This window comes from Pseudorca crassidens, chromosome 15, assembly GCF_039906515.1.
Source record: "Pseudorca crassidens isolate mPseCra1 chromosome 15, mPseCra1.hap1, whole genome shotgun sequence".
Classification (NCBI taxonomy): Eukaryota; Metazoa; Chordata; class Mammalia; order Artiodactyla; family Delphinidae; genus Pseudorca; species Pseudorca crassidens.
Genome location: NC_090310.1, coordinates 78,522,165 through 78,542,284, shown reverse-complemented (window position 1 = coordinate 78,542,284; position 20,120 = coordinate 78,522,165). Strand labels below are relative to the sequence as shown.

Below are 20,120 nucleotides of genomic sequence, written 5' to 3'. Positions count from 1 at the left end.
CTATATGTAACCACAATTTGTTCTGTTTTCAGTAAAGTCAGATTCTTTGTGGATGTTACGTATGGTTTGAAACTATTTTAACATGAAATTTAGAGAAACAGCAAAAGATAAGTGTAAGATGTACAGAGCACATCTTAACAGGTTTGGTTAATCCTTCACAATTGACATTTATTACTTTTAAGTATGTCTAGCCAGTGATAGACACTCATATGCACTCAACTATAAAAGGTGGATTCAAGAATGTTGAGAACACAATGTGTTGGTTGGGGTTGACCTAAATTTACAAAGGCCCACGTTGTGTCCTGTGCTGTGCAAATTGTGGGAGCACTAAAAGGCTTGGGACTACAGTCTGGTTTTTAAGGATCTTGTGGAGGCCCACTGGCAACATCATTTCACATCCTTGGGCTTCACCAGCCCAGTGGCCTCAAACGCTAGGGATCCCACTTGTTTTCTTCAGGCCAAAGAGAAGAGTCCGTCACTGATTCGGAAGAATGTCCAGTCCCAGGGCAACAGCCGGCCTTCTGTAAAACGCAGGCCTGTCCACTGAATAGCGCACCTCACCCGCAAGGGGTCAAGCATCCATGGGGTTGGGTCTCATCTCAAGTGGGTGTGTGAAGCACGAGGCCCTCACACCTCATTTAAAGCAGGAGGTGTCGGGCATGACCGGCCAGGTGTGTCTGCCCTTCCGGCTGCTGCCCAGCCCGAGAGCGCGGGCTTCCCAGCACGTGGAGCCGCGGGGCTGCGCGCACGCCCCCTCCCACCAGATGTAGTCCAGGCCCAGCTGGGCCCGCGCAAGGATCCCCAGCGCGGCCACCTGACTGAGTGCAGCGCGTGCTGCGGCCCTCTGCTTGTGCCTCCGCCGCCGGCGCTGTGGCCAGAGGAAGGCGCCCGCCGTGCACACGGGCCATGGAGGCGCACTGCGGCCATTATCCGCGGCGCCTCCTAGTGGGTCAATGGCAAATCCTCTTGGTTCTCGCGAGAGCTCCCCCTCAGTGGGGATTATATAATGTCCCTTAGGTGGGGGTGGGGGTGCTGATGCCACCCTCCCTCAGAAAAAGTTAGGAGCAAACACAGGTGGGAGTAAGAGTTGTCTATGGGGGGGAAGGGTACTGTCCCCCACTGCCCCCCTTAGTTAGCTGGACAATGAGTCCTCTTATGCTAATGAGATACTTACGTCACTTCCGCTCTTTCTCGGCCGCCATTTTGGCTAGGGCAGGTTCGGGGACTCGCTCCGAGGCGCTTGTATTGTCTGCTGAGGGGAGACGCGGGATCAGCCCCCCTCCCCCGCCCGTTGCTGCCGCCGCCTCCGCCGGCCCGGTCTCCCCTCCGCCGCCCGCCGGGATCCATGAACTGAACTCCCGCCCCCCCGGCCGCCGCCATCTTGTGCCCCCTCCCCCTCCCGCGGGCAGCGCTAAGGGGGATTTTGGCGTCTCCTCAGACACAGCTCCCTCTCTCGGTCCCTGCTGCTGAGGAGTGAGAGGAGCGCGGCCGTCGCCGCCCGCCTGCCCGCGCCGGTGAAGCCGCCTCTCCCACACCCTCCGTCTCCTCCCTCCGCCCCTCCTTTGTCTGCACCGCTCGACGACGCTGCCGCCGCCGCCCGCGCGGGGACTGGAGGGAGCCGCTCGCGCCGCCGCCGCCGCCCGCCGCTCTGCTGCGCCCGCCGCGCCCCCCGGCAGCAGCCGCGGCCGCGGCGCGAGCCGGACCCCGCCGAGGCCGCCGAGCCGGAGCGCGACGAGGCCCCGGGCGCGCCCTCGCCGCCGCCAGCGCCGTGCCGCCGCCATCCGCCCGCCGCCGCCGCCGCCCGGCCCCCGAGCACGCCGGCCCCGCGCGCGCCTCGAGGCCGAGTCAAGGTAAGCCCGGCGACCGCCGCGCGCGGACCCACGGCCGGCCCCGCGGGCGCATTATTGTTGAAACCGCCAGCCCTCCGGCCGCACACGCTCCTTTGCATACTCCGGTGCTGACGGAGCGCCCGCCCCGGCGCGGACCGCTACCCGGGCTCTTGCTCCGCGGTCCGGGCGCCTCCTCCTGCAGCCCGACCCCCCTTCCCCGCCCCGTGAGCCCGCGGAGGCCAGCAGCCGCCCTGGCCGCCGGAGCTTTTGCGGCTAGTGGCATCTCTCTCCACCCCGCCCCCAGCAAGAATCGAGCTTCTTCCATCCCTGGAACTACTCCCGCCCCCCGCCCAAAATGAGCCCCCCACGCACACCCCCAATCCCTGGGACGAGCTTTCTGCCAGGTCTACCCACCTTTAGTCGGGGGAGGGGGGGAATAGATTGGGGGGCGGGGAGCATGCATGGCACGGAGTGAAAGTCTTTGCCTCCCCTGTGCAATCCTTCCTCCCCAACAAGCCAGCTCCCCTCCTATCCTGACCACGGAGTCCTCCACCACCCCCTTTTCTCAATCGCAGCTGCCTGGTCAGCACGACCTCTTGCGAGCATTCTGAGCCCCAACTTTGCAGTAAGATGGTAAAAAATGGAAATCCAGAAAGCTGCGAAAGATTTTTTTCTGTTTTCTTTTTGTGTGTGTGTGTGCAATGAATGGGGAGTAGTTCTTTGAGCACCCTTTTATTCACCTCTTCTTTCCTCTGGGCTGCCTGCCTGCCTTCCCCTCCCCCCAAACCTGGATGCCTGTCTGCTGGAAAAGGCGCGATTGCTTCTCTTCCTCTTCTGCCCAAGACCAGGCGCTAAGGTCTAATAGTCTTTTCAGCCACACACATACCCACACTGAGTCTTCTTGATGTTCTTGCCTTCCCAATTCCTCTGGACAGTTCTTGCCATAACCCCATTTCTCAGACAAAGGCTTAGGAGGGAAAAGAACCAAACTGTTTCCTGTGTTTGCCATTTTGATGCTGTCCATCCCCACACACCCAATCTCTTTCCCTGATGCTTCTTGTGCCAGTGTCTTGAACCTTCAGAATGGGGAAAAAACAAAAACAAAAGAACTCCTGGGTAGCTTGATACAGTTTCCTTATAAATCCGCATTGTTGCTTCTGGTTTATGGCCTTGAAGAAAATACCAGCCCCCACCCAAAATGCACCGCAGCCAAGTCGGCTAAAGGCGATGAGTGTTGGAGTCAGTAGGGGGCGCATTCCCTGCACTGGGTAAGGCTGCAGAGGGGGGAAGGGCCCCAGAGCTAGAACAGGATGTGCTTCACAGCGCCTTCTACAGACCATGGGAAAATGGACCCAGCAAGACACACTCACACACTCTTAGTTGGTGAGCTGACAGCAACATGGTGAAGGATCAAGTGAGTCAAGAGCAGTGATTTTATTTCTTTTAAAGAATTTACCCTGCGTTTTAGAAGTTCTCTCTTTTTACTTTTTCAAAACTGTTGACCCTTAGACAACCCACATTTGTTCTTGAGGAATCATCTTGGCACATCCTTGGTACACAGAAAGCCCCTTCTCTGGAATTCTTCCACCTTAAGCTTTGAATGTGTCACCATATCTTCCCAAGGTCAGATGGTAAAGGGAAAAGTTTAAAACCTCAGAGTAACAGGTTTGGGGGAATTGCTGATTACTTCCCTTCTTCATGGCCCCAACCTTTTCAGCTCTTTGAGAGTTGAAAATCCTTGAGGGATGTTAGATTTTAGTGGGGTAGCAATTTTCATAAGTATGTAGATGGGTGTCATGATTTGCAAAGCCTTGTTGGTAAACATCAAGCCCATGTTGAGTTCTTCATTGTCAGACTCAACAGAGTTGATTGTAAAGTTTTCTTTCTTTCCAACTTTGGACTTGCGGTTGCTGTTCATTATCTCAGTAGCCAACCGCCTTTGCAAAAGTGTTGACACCAGTCTTCTGTGAGCACCCACTTTCATAGGGTGTGTTGATTTCTATAGATTTTACTCCTCTTGTTATTTCCATAGGTGTGAGATGCACAATGCGAAACCTAGGCCCCAGCTTTTGCACCATGATGCACAGGGTTGTACTTTTTGTACTGAACTGATAGGTGGCCTAGTGGTTATGCCCTGTACTACCATTTTGAGGATCTGGACTCCGTTCCTGCCTTGCTCTTTGGACCACATTGTCAATTCACACCGGTGGGTATATTCATTTTGGAGGGTGGGAACTGCAGCAACAGGGAAGCCAGAGACTTCTTCCTCCTTGGTCACCACCAAAGCCAGCACTTCCAAAATTTCAGCCTAGCCGCATTCCTCAAGGAACGGGTTAGAGCTGGTTGCAGATGTGGGTTCTGAACAGAGAAATGACTTGTGCCTTGTTTAAGAGAAAATTTTGAAGTTGCTAATATTGTTTTAATCGTTTGCATTCTGCACTCTTGTGTATAAAATATGTTAAGTATTCAATTACTGCTGTTTTGATGACCCAATCTCAAGAGTTGCTAAGCATTTAGAAACCTTAAAGATTCTCTGATCAGAACAGGCCTTTCCATGAACAGGTACTTGCTACCAAAGATGGATAGTGGTTGTTGATACTTAAGGGTACTTTTAAGACTTTGTTGCAGGTATTTTATAAAGATACACCAAGATAAATTTATGGGAAAATGAACTGGTGTATTCTTTGATACATAACCAGTTGGTCCTTAGGGGAGAATTTGCATTGGACATTTGCTACCAAGTAACATTTTGGTGAGTGAAAAGGAGGCAGCTTGGTTCAGGTATTCCACTAGAGACTTAACTAATTGCTTTTACAATTTGTTTAGTAATCAGAAGAATCAGATATATAATTTAAAGGGTATTGTAATCTTTAAATGCTTTTTAGTATTAAGTAGATATAATTTTGACTTGAATTTGTGTTTGATATAGAATTATACGACTTTTTAAATGAGTAATATGAATAGCATTTCTTTGAGGGTGTGTTGGAGGTGAAGTTTGTGAAGGTGCTTTCGTTTGATTTAGCAAATTATACGTAAGATATAATGTTAACCGATGTCCTTAGTGGTAATAGCCATTTTCCCCCTACGGGAAAACTTACTGTGAGCTCTTAAAAAGCATATATTCTGCACTTTCAAATGTTCCCTGATTTTGGCATTCCCTCTCCCTCCCACCAAAAAAAAAGAAAAGAAAAAAGGTCGAACAATTGGACTTGAAGGCTGGAATTTAGGTAAACTGTGAGGGTTCATTAAAAAGCCTCAATTAACTAGAGGGTGGGGAATGGGTATTCTATTTAATTGAACTTTAAGTAGAAGTTCCTTCTTTGTCTTGGCCCTTGTTGAAAATTTCCTAACACTGCCTTATTAGAGGCTGCTATACTTCGAACTAACTAAATCTTTGCTTTTTGGCTCTTATAGTCTCTGTGTAGGAAATAGAGGAGATTGGGCTATGAATCTCTAAAGACCCTTGTTCCTGTTTATTCTGAAAGTCATTGATTTTAAACATATCCACTGTGAATTTGTTTTGCTTAAATTTCTCTTTTTTTCCTTAAACCAGAGTGCAGGAAAAGTTCTAATACTATTTATATTAAAAATAAAACGCCACCATGTTGAACAGACTAAGTGTCAAGTAAGTTCTTGATTATTGTTATTTTGATGACCCAGTCTCAAGAGTTGCTAAGCTTCTAAAAACCTTGAACATTCTCTGATCAGAACAAACCTTTCCATGAACATGTACTTGCTCCCAAATAATCAGTAGGCTTTTATCAAGTAAAAATGAATTTTTATTTTTATTATTAACATACATGCCTACATTTATTATTTATATTTGATTGCTGAAAGCATAATTATATTAGGTACATTATATATTAAAGTAACTGCTTATAAATTTTGGAAAATGTTAAAAATAATTTTTAGAATTGTGAAATGTTAAATATTTAGCAATCTGGTGGTTAATATATTTAAGGTGATGTACACGTTTTGTGACTTCACATTTAATTGTGAAAATTTCAGTTTAACAAGGAACATAGAGCTATTTTGTTATAAAGGAGCAAGTAGGGATCCCTACCTTAGGGGAAAAAAAGAAAAACTTCAGAATTTAAGTAGTATTTTTTCTTTTGAGAACCATGCATAAATAACAAATTGCATAAGTTGTAGTAGACCTTGATTTTGTTAATGGCTGGGTGGGTGTATACATAAAATACAGTTCACTTTTTTAGTGTTGAAATGACATTAAATACAAATAAAAGGTGCAAATATTGGCGATAATGTTTGGAAACAATACATTTGTGCAGAGAAAAAATCAAATGTCGGAGTTTTTTTTACTCTGTTTAAATCTTAGATAAACTTTTTAAAAATGATGTGAAACTACAAAAGTTTTTTTGAAATTCTTATTAGAACCTAATTTGTAGTTTACATCAAGGTGCCCAGTACTGTTGTGTAATGAGCTACTTGTTCAACCTAGACTTCCAAAGGACTTTCACTTTTAAAGAATGTCATAAAGTCTGTTATGTCTTCCAGAAGGTAAAATATTTTCCACAAGAGTGTAACTTTCGTCTACTTGCCTAAGAGGCATGAACATTAAGAAAAATGTTGCTCACCTATGTAAATAATTTTAGTTAGATTCACAGAGCTTGATGTGTTATTAGCATCACATGAACTTACAAAATTTTTTCCTCCCCTAGTTTTGTGAGAACTTGTGGTATTAAGTCTGGAGCAAATGCCATGTTTGGCTGATGTGCATATACATTTTATGTTGTTAGTTTGGAAACTTGGCATTTGAAACTGGTATGAACCAAAGCCCCACACTAATTAACTGAATTGGTATCTTGAATGTAGAGGCTGTTTCTTGTTTACATGTTGGCACTTTCCACCTTGATCGTTGAGACACTTTATAAGAACAGCCACCCATGTTTTGCCCAGCATGAGTGGCCACAGTTCCATGTGACTGCATTTTTGTTGTTGTTGTTTGTTTGCCTGATCTTGTCCATTAGAAAGTGAGGAGAAGGATGATTGTGCTCCCTCAGCCTCTTACGGTCTTAGTACCCCTTATACCTTTGTTTTGGTCATGACCTACCTTTGATATCTGCCAGTTTCGAGGTCGGCTTAAATGAGAATCCACATTCTGCCTCCCTGGAAAGAGAAGGCTCTTACATATTAATAGGCCTCTTAGATTGGGATATATATATATCAACTTGATTATATGGGGATATGCGTGTATATATAGGAAGTCAAGGATAAAATGTGAGCCAACTATGTAAAGTGAGTTTTGATTTAGGGGTGCACATTTTTGTTCTAATACGTGTAAAATGCAAAATTCTTTTCACTGTTTCCGTGCTTGGTTCTCTCATCTCCATGTATGTGTTCCTGTCCTTTGCCTTTGGGACTTCTTTGAGATGCACTCACAGTCCTCTTTGGTTTTATTGATCCCTAGCTTAGTTCCAGGACAGCAGCGAGAGAAATCCTGATATCTCAAGAATTTTAGCAGTGTTCCAGAAATAAAGGTTTGGAAATTAAGAGAAGAGCATAAAAGACTTTGAATAGAATTACCAAGGGAAGGCTGCCCTGAACATATGCCACAGTTTAAGATTGAGTTATCATTCAAAAACATGCACGTGATCTGTAAGAGACTCCTGCATTGACCATCTCTTAGAATTAAAAATAAATCCCTCCACATCCTAATTTCTTTTCCAGTAAGGGTATAGATTTGTACTTGAGTCACTTAGCTTTGGGTTGTTTGTGTTTGTTACTTCTCATATGACTTGGTTGATGTCTTTAATAAGGATGAACTATAAGTGTACAGGCCCCCTTTCTGGCCTTTATGGTATTATAATATTAATAATACTGGTGTCATTTTTCTAAGCACTTCATAAACCATTCTCAGTTCTCTCAGGACTGATTTCACAAGTAGGGAAATCAAGGCACTACCGTGTGCAGTGATGAAGTGAGCCATGGAATATGTCTGGGCTGGTTCCCAGGTCTGTGTTTGGAACACAGGCTTTTATAGGGCCCCTGTGAGCTGTTTGGCTAATGAAGACCCACATGAGTGCTTCATAACTTCTTAGTGATGTTTTGTGCTTGGATGTTAGCTAACAGCCAAGGATCCCAAGTGGGCTCCGCAGTTAAAGCAGTTAGCTTCACTAGCTTCTTTACCAGTGAATTGTGCTGGTGGTAGTTAGTTGAAGTAGCAACTGTATAAGGTTTGAAGTTGCCTGTATAAGGATCTAAAAAGAAAGTTTGTTTATGGTCCATTGCTTTTCCCAGTGTTTTGGTTTAGGGCAGTCTTGTTCCTTCTCTCCTCTGAGCAGTTATTTTTGCTTAGACAGATAATTGCTGGCTTTTGCCCTCTGCCTTTTCTTTTTCTGAACCCTCTATGCTCCATTTAAGAGCTTGTGCAACCTGTGCTTCTCTTGAAAATCTGTAAGGCTTTCCTTTTCTGATGGGAGCTGGCAACAATTGAGGAGTGGTCTCTTGAAACTTGATATATCTGAAGAAACTTCTATCTAGTGGAAATGTGGTGGAATTTATTAAATGTACGTTTAAGTCAACAATTAGAATTCTTGCTCTTGTGAAAGATATGAACTGAGACTGGGTGTGTCCTAATGCAGGGAGTGCTTAGAATCCTGGTTTGAGATCAGAAAAATATAAATAAAACTTCTGTGGAAAGTAAGGATTGAGCCATCAAGTGGCAAAACCTGCTCTAAGAATAATGCTTTCGCTTAAGCCTTGACTCTAGGAGATAGCTTAGAAAAACGTGAGAAGGTGATTCAAATAAATTACATATTTTGTTGCTCAAGAATGGTGAGAAAAATATATTTCCCATTACTATGGGAAAATTATTTTGAGTAGTTTTGAGACAGCATGGAACACTTATTAAGGGATTGAAAATAACCTACTTTTTGTCTTAGGCCATTTAGATGAAGACCAGTAGCATGCTTCTGGAATGGTTATAAATGGACATATCTGGATGTTCTCTTAGGCCTGCTCGTTAATTGATTTCCCTTTTTCACACTTCTCTTAAGCCAGGTTGTTCACCTGTATTGACAGCAAGCAGCACTAAGCCTATGGAGTTCTTATGTAGGCAGCATGGTGTTGGAATCACTCCCACAGTATGTCTTGCTGGAATGCCTATTTAAAATGGAGTAAATTGGGAAATGCTTCCCATCTCACAGTCTCCCTGAAGCTAGATTGGGATGTTAGAGATGCTCTCAATCCTTTTTGTCCTTTTTTAAGTAGTGAGGTATCTTTCCCCCTTTCAAATAAAATTTTATGTGAACTCTAGTATATAAAACTGATTAAAGGGGCAGCTCTCACATTGTCCCTTAAATGTCAACTTCCCCTCCATCTGTATATATCTCTTACAGTCTCTCAGCACACTCTGAGAAGTACACCCTGAAAATCGTTGGTTCCATTAGTGTTCTAGAAGTTCTGGTGGTCACAGCTAGGGTTCTTGTCTGAAATCTAAATACTCAAAAGCAACAGGATAAGCAGCAGCCATAATAACAGTTCCTAGTTGTAGGCACTAGTTTTTTAGTCTGAAAGCCTTAAAAGAGGAGTAACCCAAATTTTATATTATATGAATATATATATATATTTAATGAGCAGACTCTAGGTCACATCTTTATATTTCTAAGTCACCTAGGTTTATTTTGGGTACTTGCGAATGTTCTATTGCATAACCGTTATAAGTGCCACAGAGCTTGTAAAGTTAGTATGCTAACTCTAACATGAATGGCTCACACGAATATATAAAAAACACTCTTACGTGTAAGTATAAATGCACATTGTCATGTGTACAGGAACAGATGTGTGGCAACCATATCTGATTCTCAGGAATAATGATAGTCTGTGCTTTTTAAGAGATTATATCCTGGTATGAACTCATAGATTTCAGAGTGATTGCTCCAGTATCTGACCTGGTTTAAGGTAATAATAATAATAACTGCTTTAAGTATTAATTGGCATCATCTTATTTAATCCTTCTGACATTTGAACAGTAGAATGGTGTTATACTGGTTATACCATAGGAAACAGACCTCCAGAAGTAAAGTAAGATTTTTAGAGTCACAAAGCTAGTAAGTGGCAGAGCAGGGATTTAAACACAGATCTGTCCAGCTCTAGAGCTGTATTCTTTCTTACTACATTGTACCATCTTTTCTAGCAGGGGAAAGCTTTACTGTACTATGTCACCCTACTTATTATAGAAGTTTAAAGTTATGAGGGAAAAAATCTTTACACGTGGCTGAGAGGTAACCTAAATATTTGTTCATGAAACCAGTGTAGTCCTACTGGAAAACACAAATTTTGATGTTGGCTATAGGCTTTATACTTAAACTTTTTCTCCCTGTCCTTGTGCTGTCATTTCAGTATCTTGTTACCTTATACCTAAAGTTCTGGCTATTTTGCAGATGTTTCAGATTGAGTAGGTAGGTCTGGAATGGGTGTGAGCTCCCTCAGGTGATTGTCACAATGGCTAGGTCTGGTATCCACTCTTCTACTTAATCTACTTACTCCAGACCTTTTTTAATGGGACCTGCCAAACACAACCAGATTAATTCTCTCAAAGCGCCATTAAAATTGTATCACTTCTCTACTCCAGTAACTGCAGCATCTCCTCAGTGCCTGCTAGACATGGCAGCAGGCTCTAGCTTCACACTCAAGGCTTCCATTCTATCCCCATCCTGCCTTTCCAGCCTTGTCATTTATTACTACTCAGAAGCTTGACACAGCAGCCATTCTGACTCTCTGCAGTAGTTCCTAAAACTCCTTGCTTTTCCACCTCTGGAAGTGTGCCAGTGAGACTTTTTTTTTTGCAGTGAGTGCAGATTCTCCAACCTAACTTAGTGGCCGCAGCTCAACAGCTACTTCCGCCCTCTCCTGACTGCCCCTGCTGAGAATGAACTGTCCCTCTTACAAAGCCTCAGAGCATCTAGTTTGTGACACATCTGACATTGCATCTTTTCCTGTATATATTTATGGGGTGTCATCTCTATAAGACCTTTGTAGGCAGGGACTGTTCATTCATTCTACACTTACTGAGTGCCTGCTATGTGCCAGCCAATGAAGAACGTGTTAGAGAATATAGCAGGGGAAAAAAACCAGTCAGGGTCCTTGTAATGGACATTCTTTGCCTTGAATAGTGAGATGGCATCCTTGTCCTCCTGCATATTTTAAGAGTTCTGTTTAGCCTATCAGTTGAGATAAGGACAATCTGCGCCGAAAAATGATTCATAGTGATTCTAATTTAAAGACATAAATATCTCTTTACCAGTTGTATGAATTATACTTTCAGGTCATATTTTACTAAATCTCTTGAGATCACCTGTGATGAGCATTTAAAATAAATTAAAACTTTTAAGTCACAGAGTCATTGTAATTTTGGTGATTGATAACGTGGTGAACCAGGCTTTTTATTTCCCATTAGATTCTTGGTTTGTTATTAATGAGCCACACCAATATGAAAGAAAATAAAACTTGCGTAAAGGACTAAAATTAAATTTTTCCTCTTTCTGTTACCTTTGAAAAGGCTTCCTGTTTTATTTTTCCTGGGACCTCTCCCCTTTTACAGTTCTATCCTGTAACTGTTTGAAAGAAACTTAAGGTGATTTGAAAATTTAATACATGGAAATTCTGTGAAAATCATTTCTGTACTGCTGCTTCATGCTCTAGAATCATTTCAGTTTTGCAAAATTAAAAATAATTGAATTCATTAAAGTAACTCTAGCTGGATTAAACTATTAATTAAGGCAGAGTGAATTTGGGCCTTTGACGTTGACAAAAGTGATATATTCCTCTGTTCCTGGCCTCTTGGAGTGGAGCAGATTTGCCAGGAAGGTGAATTCTCTACTAAGATTTTTTTTTTTTTTTTTTAAGTGCTTAACAGTTTGGGGGCTGTTGATATATTACCATAGAGTCACTCGTTTAAAATTGTCCAAAATGGTCTGGAAATTTGTAAAGGCCTTCAAAGTTGTTCTGTTACATCCAGGACTTGCTCTAGAGGATCCATCCTGTTCAAAGGAATCTTAAACAGTCTTAACAGATGCTTAATATTCATAGTTTTGGCAAAGAGACCCATCAGTGATAAATGTCTCTGATTTTGAACCCAGATTGCCCTGCTGATAAAATTACAAGCAGCCTTATCTGGTTCCATATTCACTACTCTTGTCTTATGTTTTCTAGTAGCCACTTTTTTTTCTAACTTTATTTTTAATTGTGGTAAAATATACATAACATAAAATTAATTTATCATGTTAACCAACCACTTTTAAGTATACAGTTCTGTGACATTAAGTATATTCACATTGTTGTGCAGCAGTTACCACTATCCATCTCCAGAACTTTCTTCATCTTGCAGAACAGAAACACTCTCCCCATTAAACAGTAAATCCCCATTCTCTCCTCCCCACCAGCCCTTGGCAGCCACCCTTCTACTTTCTGTCTCTATGAATTTCACTACTTTTAGTATCTCGTATGAGTGTAATCATGTAATATTTGTCTTTTTGTGACTGGTTTATTTTGCTTAGCATAATATCTTTGAGGTTTATCCATGTTTTCAGTAGCTACGTTTTTAAAAATAAAATTAATTTTAATTTTTAATCCAATATATCCAAAGTATTGTCATTTTAACATGTAGTCTATTTTTGGAAGGGTATTTATGAGATATTTTGCATTTTTATCATACTAAGTCTTGGAAATCCCAAGTATATTTTATGCTTAAAAGCATATCTCAGATGGAAAAAAAAAAGCATATCTCAGATGGGCAAAGAAGATGTATAAATGGCCCAAAAGCACATGAAAAGATGCTCAACATCACTAGTCATTAGGGAAATGCTAACTAAAACTACAATGAAAATATATCTCACACCCATTAAGATGGTTACTGTTAAAAAAAAAAAGTGTTGGTGAGGGTGTGAAGAAACTGGAACTGTACACTGTTGGGAGTGTAAATGGTAGAACCACAGAATTACCATGTGATCCAGCAGCAGTGTCTTGAAGAGATACTTGTACACCCATGGTCATAGCAGTATTATTCACAATAGCTGAAGGCGGAACAAGTGTCCAACAGGTGACTGGATAAATGTGATACATACATAGCATGGAATATTATTCAGCCATACAAGGAAGGGAAATCTGACATGATGCTCCAACTGGATAAACCTTGAAGGCATTGCTAGGTAAAATAAGTAGTCACAAAAGGACAGATACTTTGATTCCACTTATGTGAAGTACTTAGAGTAGTCAGAATCATAGAGGCAAAACGGAGTGGTGGTTGCCAGGTGCAGATGGGTGGGGAGAAATGGGGAGTTACTGTTTAATGGAGATAAAGTTTCAGTTTTGCAAGGTGAAAAGAGTTGTGGAGATGGATGGCGGTGAGGGTAGCACAATAAAAGGTTAAAGCACCTCAATTCAGTTCAGACTAGCCACATTTTAAGGGCCTAATAGCCATTTGTGGCTAGTATCTGCCGTATTGGAAAGCATAGTTCTTAAAAATGAATTTATAAAATTTTCAAGCAACATTGGTTTTCTTGCTGCTTGAGTAAATACTGAAATACATCTATTCCTTTTGTTGTTTGAGAAAAATTATGCATGCATAAAATCTGGAAGGATAAGTATACCCCAGTATTTACTATTGTCTTTGGGTAAAATTATTTGTGTTCTTTGCCTTATCTACATCTTGTAATCTTATACTAGGCCTAATTGCTTTTTTTTTTTAACAGCTTAAGATATCTTTCGTATACCATACAATTCACCCATTTAAAGTGTATAATTCAATGTTTTCTAATATATTCAGGGTTGTGCACCTATCACCACAATTAATTTTAGAATATTTTCTTCACAAAGAACCCAGTACCCCTTGGCAATCACCCTCTATTCCCCCCGCCTATTTCCACCAGCCCTAGGCAACTTTAATCTCCTTTCTGTCTCTGAGATTTGCCTATTCTAGATATTTCATATAAACGGAATCATACAATAAGTAGCCTTTTGTGACTGACTTTTTTCACTTGGCATAATATTTTCAGGGTTCATCATGTTGGAGCATATATCGGTATTTCACTCCTTTTTATGGCTGAATCATATCCCATTGTATCAATACCATGTTTTACTTAACCATTTATTAGTTGATGGAGATTTGGGTTGATTTTCCTTCTCGGATATTATGAAGACTGCTGAGAACATACGTGTACAAGCTTTTGTGTGGGCATATGTTTTCATTTCTCAATTGCTTTTGTAACAAGAATGAACGGAATTTGGCAGGGGAAAGGAGACTAAGAGGTAGTTAGTTGAGAGCCGACTAGTCTCCTGCCTACCCCTGCCCTTTAGAAAAGGAAAAAAGATGACGAAAGCCTCTGCTTTTCCCAAGCAATTTTCAGAAGACTGTGCTTTGAGTATTGATAATGGATAACTGGTCCATTATCAATAGGAGAGACAGGATATATCTGGTTTTTGAAAAGGTATTGTTTTATTGAAGGATTCTAAAATTGTGGTTTTCATTTTGCAAGATATTACCATTACAGGGACTTCCCCGGCCGTCCAGTGGTTAAGACTCCTTGCTTCTACTACAGGGGGCATGGGTTTGATCCCTGGTTGGGGAACTAAGATCCCACATACCCGCACGGTGTAGCAAAAAAATTTTTAAAAAAAAATTTTTTTTAATTAAAAAAATATATATATATATTACCATTACAGTTTGGATAGAAAGATATCCGTCAGATGTGACCATCTAGTGACTGTTGGCATCCACGGTGATGTTAAAAGCGCTTTAGGGCAAGTGGTCTCAGAGCTGAGTTCATGTTTCACTTCTTTGGATGTGATGGGACCATCTGACCTGAGATATGTGTGTGTATTCTTTTTTTTTTTCTTCCGGTACGCGGGCCTCTCATTGCTGTGGCCTCCCTCCCTGCAGAGCACAGGCTCCGGACGCGCAGGCTCAGCGGCCATGGCCCACGGGCCCAGCCGCTCCATGGCATGCGGGATCCTCCCGGACCGGGGCACAAACCCGTGTCCCCTGCATCGGCAGGCGGACCCCCAATCACTGTGCCACCAGGGAAGCCCTGTGTGTGCATTCTTAATCTCCGTATCTCCACTTGAGCTGGTTTGGCTGAATTATTTATGGTTATTTCAACCTTGGGTATTAAAGTTCTGGCACTTTCAGATGTGTGTATATAACATGCTTTTGTTTACTTTTAATTAATGTCAGAGATCAGAGCTTCATCTGCATGGGTAATGGGAAGAACACTGCATTCTAGGTCTGAAGATGACCTTGAGACCCACCTGTGTCATTGACATGCTCATCACCCTTAAGCCAGTTGCTTCACCTCAGTTGCTAATCTGTAAAATGAGAAGAGTTTAGATTAGGCAAAACCCTAGGTTCTTTTCAGTGATTCAAAGTGCTTTTTCATAACTGATTTTAGTTGGAATATGAATCTCAATCTCTTGTCTCCTAAGGCGTGTACTTTGTTCTTCATTTTGGAATTAGAATGTTCATGCCCCTTCAATTGAGAAGATACTTAAAGACTGTTGATAGTTATTTCTCTTCTAATCAGACATGGATTCAGAATAGCATATCTTTCTCATCAGCTAAACCAGCTAATGCTGAAAAAGGCAGCACATATGCAAAAAAAAAAAAAAAAAGGATTGACTGTAGTTATATGTGTAAAGTGGCTGCCACCAACACAAATGCACCTTTTAGGAGCATTAATTTAAAAATAATATCCAGAATTAGAGAAGTGTTGTCCCACTTGACCTGATTATGTCACATCTGGAATAACAGTTTATTCAGGGCACCACAGAGATTGACCAACTGGAGTCTGTTCATTGGAGACTGGCGTAGGCGATAACAGAAGGAATGGTGAAAAGAACTGAGCATGGTTAACTTGGAGAAGGGGAAGTCTTGAGAGGGAAGGAGGAAGTGTCTTAAAAACTTGAGAGGCTGTTAGGTGGCTATGTAATTAGACGTCTGTAGCTGAACTGAGAGTTGTGGGCAGGTTACAGAGCATTGTAAAGAGTAAACTTGTGAACAGAGCTGTCCAGTGTGGGACAAGATGCCTGGTGGGGTTTGTGCTTCCCTCACAAAGTAATCAGGCAGAGAGTCTCTTAGAGCAGGGTTGTTTGTGGAAAGGATTCACACATTGTTCATAGAAAGTGGCCAAAAGTATTACTGTGATAAAACATTTTTGTACAGGATGCTGTATTTAGATGAATACACTCATTTTGCCTTGCGTAAATATAGTCTACCTACCAAAGAAATAGTTACGAAAACTTTTTTCTTTTTCTTTTCTTTTACATCTTTATTGGAGTATATTGCTTTACAATGGTATGTTAGTTTCTGCTTTATAACAAAGTGAATCAGTGATACATATGTTCCCATATCTCTTCCCTCTTGCCTCTCCCTCCCTCCCACCCTACGAAAACTTAATTTTAAGGAATTTAATAATTGATTTGGTTAAACACTTGAAGAAAACCTTTTTTTTCTGAAGTGGAGGCAGTTTTATATTTGACACTTACTCAGTTAATTGGGTTTCTTTTATTACCAAACTGAAAGAATAGTAAAAAATTAATGCAGTTAGTAGTTAAGAACAGAAGAAAAATTAGTTACATTTCCTGCCTGCTTCTTATCTTTATTAACAGTGTTCTAATATGATTATCCTAAGCAACATAATTGATGTTCATTATTTAAATTTAGCTTTTGGTGCAAGTATGTCTTCATTGGCAAAGTAGTTTCTCTTTCTAATCCTTCTCGGCTTTCCAAATACTCCCTTTTTTAGCCTCAACACTACTGAACATTTTCTGGTGAGATGGAAGAGAGGGAAGACTAAAACTTTGCTTTTTTACCTCTGTCATGCTGCACAGTTTTATCTGCTAATCCAGAAGAGCATTCTGCCCCTGGATAGTCAGACAGTTCCTTGTTTTGTGGTATTTGGGATTGAGGAAGAGAGGAAAAGGAGGAGACCGAGCTGCCTTTATGTGAAGAGCCGAGCCTGTGGCATCCAGAAGGTCTTTTGCCAAACCTTATAGGAAATTGAAAGATAAGCTGCTTCTGTTCAGGACTGTGTTTTAGAAAAAGATTGAGTAGGGCGATTGCTTCCAGACTGAATGTAGGCTCTAGGGTCTCGATGTGTTCACTCATCGGAGGGTGGTTCTAGAAAGACTTTACAAGGTTCATTTTTTTTCAAATACAAATATTACATAAAGCTTTTTACATCTGGTTTAATTTAAATGTAGGGCTAGTGACATCCTGAAAAGCAAATAAGGTGTCTGTGTTCACCACTTTGGATCCCAGAATAGTCAGGAAAGATAAACACTTGCTGGTTATAAAAAGAAAGTGTTTTACAGTGACCACACTTTTTTTTTTACTCAGTGAGTGATATTGACAGGTATTAAATATGTTGTTGAGGGGGTAGCAGGAGGAGAAAACAGCAGAAATATGGGAATGATTTTTTTCCTTCTGCCTAAATAGTTTTTAACTTAATGGGTTCAAAATCCACAGAGATATCACAGATTTTTTTAAGTGCCATCATGGGTAGCAATGAAGTAACTGATGCTTTGATTCTCTTCGTGAGAATCTTCTTAAAATGGCTGTATCTCTTAGAAAATAGCATAACTTAATATTTTTAGTTAGATCAGTGATTTATAGAAACTTCAAATATCTGACTCTTAAACCCCAGTGTGGATTATATAAATATGTGCACCAGCATTAAGTGGAGTATTGTTTTAAGGATTTAGGATCTGAATTTCTTACATATTAATTTGGGTTGATGATGTACCAAAAATGAAATTGTTTATATTGTAATAGTTTGAAAGTCTTCCTAATTTATTAACTTAGAAAATATTGCTGCCTTTTTTCTTCACTAGTAATGGCATCATTTCTAGCCTTTGACTCCCCCCCGCCCCCTACCAAAAAGGTATTTCCAGAGAGGCTGTATCTTTCTTCACAGCTTTAATGTAGAAATGTTTAAAAAAACAACAGAGTATAAACTACGTTCTAATCCTTAGGCTTACTGTGGGCTTCCTATAACCATATTCTGATCAAACTGTAATTTAGGGGAGATTTTCAGTGAACTGTTGGAATTCTGCTGTAGCCATCAAACGTCATGCTTTGGTTGACTGTCCGCTAGGTCCAGATTCTACATTTCAGTAGTCTGCCACCTTGGCATAAATTTGTATTATGAGCTTAGTTTAGACAAGTAACTATTTCAAGGAGATACTTGGAAACGGAGAACTTTTCCTTCTTCCTCTTTCCATCAACCTGACCCCCTCCCTCCACTTTTTATCTTTTTTATATTTCAACTAAGATTTCTTTAAAAACAAGGATTTCACCCCTTTTAAGGTCAGGTGGGGTGGTGGAAACCACTGGTTTAGTCTAAGTAACTTGTGTTTAGGTTTTAGCAGGAAGAAGTATCTATCCTGGTCTAGCTCTCAGTACAGTGTTAGAAATGTTTTTTTCTATGAAAATTCTAGATTTGCATTCACAGTATAATTGATGCAGTAGTTGTCATTCTCGTATATGTTCAAATTTCAGTTCCCAAATATTAGAAAGTAGCAGGGTTATGCCTGCAGGTGATGGAAACTAGGACACACCATCATATTTACTGGCATGTTAAATTAGCACCATATGTTCTTATTAGGAACTTGAAACATACAAGAATGCACGTAAAAATATGAAGAATTTGTATACTGGAAAATGCCACGCTAGATCCATACTTGGAGTCGTTTAAAATATAATCTGTAGAAGTTTGATTTGGAGGCTTTTTTTTTTTCTCCTGGCTTGATTATCTGTGCCTAGTCAAAGGTTTAAGATTGGGTTTTATGGGGGTTATTTTTGTTGTTTTGTTTTTACTTTCTGATGGCACAGTTATAAATACTTCTGCCCCTAAAAACAGGGACTAAATGATGCCATCCTTGATATGGTGGCTTTGCAGAGGAACTGCGATACACAGACAAGCCCCATTGACTGTTGGTACATTAGGTCCTGCAAATCTTGCCTTACGCCTGCTAAACTAGTCCTCTCATCTGTTGGGTTCCCCTCCATCTTCCTGACCCAGATGAGCCTGAGTACAGCCCCTGACTAGATCCAAGCCTTTTGGCAGAGCTCTGGTTTCATAAATGATTATAATTACGTTTCTCAGTTAATGACCTCTTTGCCTAAATGAAGTTCACAGTCATTGATGTTGTATCATCATCCTTGTACAGTCCTCTTATACAGAGTTGGCCTGTAGATATTTCCTCGTGAGATAGGTTCTCTTGGCCTTTATTTACCCTCTTTGTACTTGGTGTAAAGGAGTACTTTTGCTTTTCGTATTTGGTGAGAAAAGAGGTACATGTATTTGATCAGTCTTACGTATTGTTATAATTTATATGGTTTTAAGTCATCATGGCTACAGATCTCAGATTTTCATTTCAGCCATCTGACTCTTGCTTTCTGAGGAAGGAATTGCTTTCTGAGTGGGAATTTGGCCGGGATTATTGGTAAAACTTTAATGTTTTGGCCCTAATTAGTAGGTGTGGGTATAATTTGCAGATTGATAAGGAGTGTGGCTGAATTATTCAACAGTGAATTTAAATCATTCTCAAAAATAAATAATTTAAGTCTAGTTCATCATATGCTTAACCAAAAGTTACTTAACTTCAGTTAATAAATCGCAGATGTTAACTCCATTATTAATGGGTTTGAGCTTTCCCCAAAATCTTTTAGAATTTACAAAATGTTTTACTCTTTCCATACAGTGTTTTTGATTAATGAAACGATGGGCCAACGCCTCTTTCAGAATAACTGTATCTCCCTGACAAATTCCTATTCTTCCTATTAGTCCCAGTTCACAAGAATAATTATTTTGCATAAAATTCCCCATCTTCCCTTACTTATTCACTTCACTTCTTCTCTGTCCCACTACCCAGTGGGTCTACCAGAACTTTTGGTTGCAAGTAACATGAACCAAAACTTAAGCAAAATTGATCGTGTGTTTTTGTTCTTGTTCATGAAAAGTTTGGGGGAGGGATGGTTCAAGGGGGCTATCTTTCAGGCACAGCTAGATTGAGGACCTTAAGCAGTATCAACAGGAGTGTTTCCCTTTCTGTGCTTTTCGCATCGTCACTGTCCGCCCTGTTTGGGGCACATGTCCAGGTTTGTACTAACCAGTGTCTGCAGAGATAGAACACTAATTGGTTAACCTGTGTCGTATGCACGGTGGAGGAAGGGCCTCTTAACTGACAGCACCTCCACTGCGGCAGGAGTGGCTCCAAGAGGAAGTTGGGCAGGGAGAAGCAAGCATCTTTACTCCAGTGACCCAGTGCCTGCTG

The 20,120-nt window shown here is 41.1% G+C and overlaps 1 protein-coding gene across 3 annotated transcripts in view; it reads left to right on the top strand.

The window, feature by feature from the left end:
- Positions 1-1,736: 1,736 nt before the first annotated feature.
- ADNP (activity dependent neuroprotector homeobox) overlaps positions 1,737-20,120 on the top strand; it is a 30,146-nt gene continuing 11,762 nt past the window's right edge. The window contains exons 1-3 of one of the 3 annotated variants that reach the window (XM_067708458.1): positions 1,782-1,850; positions 3,862-4,035; positions 5,383-5,454. The gene's annotated coding sequence lies outside the window, so the exon portion shown is untranslated. Of the gene's footprint in view, positions 1,851-3,861; positions 4,036-5,382; positions 5,455-20,120 lie in introns of all 3 variants that reach the window. The other 2 variants (XM_067708456.1, XM_067708457.1) reach the window with 2 other exon arrangements.